Here is a 3531-nt window from a genome sequence, read left to right on the forward strand (position 1 = left end):
CCCCAGCTATGATGGTGTTGGGGGTTATTTCTATTTTATTGTCAAGTAGGTTTTGTTTTATGAACTCTGGTGCCCCTGTGTTTGGTTCATACAAATTTATGATTGTAATATCCTCTTGATGGATCATTCTCTTGATGAGTAGGAAATAGCCTACTTTGTCTTTTTTGATTATATTTGGTTTGAAGTCTATTTTATCCAATATTAATATAGCTACACCTGCTTGTTTCTTATTCCCATTTGCTTGGAATATTGTCTTCCACCACTTTACCCTGAGGAGGTTTCTGTGTTTAGTGGTGAGGTGGGTTTCTTGAAAGCAACAGGTTGAGGGGTCTTATTTTTTGATCCATCCTGTTTGCTTGTGTCTCTTGATGGATGAATTAAGGGCATTAATATTTAAGGTAATGACTGTGAGATTTGATTTGATCCCTGCCATATTGTGGTGCTAGGTGTGTGTTGGTGTTTCATGGCCTTTGAAGTTTTTTTGTGCCTGCTCTGGGTTTGGTTGTTGTGATCTGCTTCTTGTAGGCATTTGAGTTTGGTTATTTGTTTCTTTCTTGTGGATTATTTCCTGAAATACTCTCTGTAAGTTTGGTTTTGTGTTTGTATAATTGTAAAGCTGAGTTTTGTCATGGAAAGTTTTTCTTTCACCATCTATTATGAGGGATACTTTTCCCGGGTAGAATAGTTTGGGTTGGAATCCATAGGTTCTTAGACTTTGGAGAGTTTCACTCCAAGCCCTTCTAGCTTTCCTGCTTTCCATTGAGAAGTCCGAAGTAATTCTGATGGGGTTGCCTTTGAAAGTGGTGTGCTTTTTTGCCCTGGCTGCTTTTAGGATTTTGTTTTTGGTGTCAATTTTTAGAGTCTTAATCGTAATATGTCTTGGAGATTTTCTCCTTTGGTCCAGTCTGTTTGATGTTCTGTTGGTTTCTTGTATCTTGATGGGCCTTTCTTTTAAGAGACTGGGGAAGTTTTCTTCAATTATTTTGTTAAATAAGTTCTCCATGCCTTTGGTCTGAAATTCTTCTCCTTCTAGTATTCCAATGATTCTGAAATTAGGATGTTTAAGTCTATCCCACAATTCCCTCATGTTCTGTTCACAGGAACTTTTTAACTTACTGAAGTTTTTGAACTCTCGAACTCTTTCTTCCATCTTGTCTTCCAGATCACAGTTTCTATCCTCCACTTTGCCGACTCTGTTCTTGAGGGCCTCTAGAGAGTTTTAAGCTTATTCTCTTTGTATCATTTCCATCACTGTGTCAACCTCCCTTTCCACATCATTTTCTGATTTTCTTGATGATTCTTGAAATTCATCCCTGCATTTCTTTATGTCTTCATTTAGTATGGCCAGCTGATTTTTAAGGTACTCTTTTTTTTTTTTTCACTCTCCTTCAAACTATTACCTCTCTTTGAACTCCTTCCAATCTCTTATCAATTTGTTCTAGCTTAGTGATGGTAGCATCCACACAATTATCAGTCCTTTGTTGCTTTCCTGCAAGTTCTATCAGTAGGTTGGTCAGGGTTGCATTGTTCTTAACTTCCATTTGATGTTCTGATCCTAATAACTCTTCTATGTTTTGGTTAGATGCATTCATTGTAGGACTGGGTGGTCTAACTGGGTTTTCTTGCATTTTATTTTTCATGCTATTTCTTTTGTGCTGTGGTCTGCCCATGACAGTGTATGGGCAGGTAGGTGTGTGGATCAGCCTGGGCTCTAGCACAATGGGAATGTGAGGCAGCCTGGGGCAGTTGTCAGGCAGCCTAGGCCTTGGCTCCCACTTGCCAAAGCTGCCTATCTACTGCTTGACAGTTTCGCCAAAGTTGCCTGAATTCTGAAGTGGTAATGCACCAAAGCTGCCTGCCTTTGAATTTGGGGGGAGGGGACTGAGGTGCAAAGCCCTGAAGCAGCCTGAACTCTGTTTGGGCACCCTGGGTCCTGGAAATAGCCTGTGCTCCTCCGCCATAGGAGAATGTAGGATGGTGAGTGCGGCAGAGAGGTAGGAGAGGGCACCTGAGCTAGTGCAAGGGAGAGACACTCTGGGCTTGTGTGGCAATTGCTGTGTGACTGGGCTCGCTGAACAGTATTATGGGCAAGTGTACAGAGCGGTTTAAGCTTCCACACGCACTGATCGATCTGTGCGCGTGATCTGGGTGTGTAAGCAGGTGCAATGGGGGCAGCGAGGTGCAGTACTGCAACGGTGGGTCACAGGTCTGCTGAGTCGGGCACAGTCCCAGGCAGCAGGTGCGGAACCGAGGTGGTGGGCACAGAGCGGTGGCAGGTGCAGAGCCACGGCAGCGGCGGCAGCAGAGTGCTGCAGATGGGCATCCGGGGCCTTGTCAGTGCGTCGCGGCGCTGGTCACAAAGGCTATTTGGTGTTTGAGTTGGTCTACCCGCCCATGAGGGGATCCACAATTCACTGTTCTCCCCCCCTCTGTCCCCTCCCACTGATAAGAAGTCCCAGAAAACCCTTAATGTCTTGCCTTTCTTTCCCCGGGATTCACAGGGCAGCTAGGCAGTCATCATCTTGGCCGGAAGTCCTTTACTAGATTTTGAATCACCATAGAAACCACCTGCTAGTGTGCCTAGCAAGTTGTTTCCAGAAAGATGTATCAGAACAAGGCAGACAATCATGAATGTGAGGGGCACCATCCCGTAGGCTTAACACAAAGGAGAAAATCAGCTGAACACAAATTGTCCTTCTGTACTTTCAACTGTCTCTGCTTCCTGGCAGGATGTGATGTTACTAGTCACCTTATGCTCTTGTCACCCTATCTTCTCTTCCATGAATGACTACATTTCTTCCTTTGATGAGCTAAGTATAATGAATCCCATTCAAGGACTCACAGTCTTCAGCACCACACACAACCACATAATGACCCAGCTTTGGATGGCAGAGTTCCAATTAGGGGTATCTTAACCAAAACATGTAGATCTAAAGATATATGTAATTACAAAATGGTGAGATGATAAACACATTTTAAGGGAAAGAGCAAGGCTTCTGAATGCACTTCCTTTTCAATGCACCATTGTATAGGTGCATGAGTATGGAAAACATGAGAAAATTGTCAAAAGTTGGAACTAAGCCAAGCTGGAGAGATGGCTTAGTGGTTAAGCTCTTGCCTGTGAAGCCTAAGGACCCTAGTTCAAGGCTCGATTCCCCAGGACCCACGTTAGCCAGATGCACAAGACGCACACGTCTGGAGTCCATTTTCAGTGGCTGGAGGCCCTGGCCAGCCCATTCTCCCTCTCTCTATCTGCCTCTTTCTCTCTTGTCTGTTGGTCTCAAATAAGTAAATAAAAATAAAAATAAAACTTTAAAAAAATTGTAACTAAGCTAATGCAGAAAACAAAAATCAAATTAAATGAGAATGAGACTAATTAGTTTTTAAGTTTATACAGCGTATAGTCTGAGGCATGTGAAGATTACCTCTTCACATGAGCCATGAAAAGAGAAGCAGACTTGAAGATCATCCTAACTGATGATTGCTTCTTTTATCAGTAGATTTCAAGCCTATGACGATTTTAATCTAATA

The sequence above is a fragment of the Jaculus jaculus genome, chromosome 1 (genome assembly GCF_020740685.1).
Source record: "Jaculus jaculus isolate mJacJac1 chromosome 1, mJacJac1.mat.Y.cur, whole genome shotgun sequence".
Taxonomy (NCBI): Eukaryota; Metazoa; Chordata; class Mammalia; order Rodentia; family Dipodidae; genus Jaculus; species Jaculus jaculus.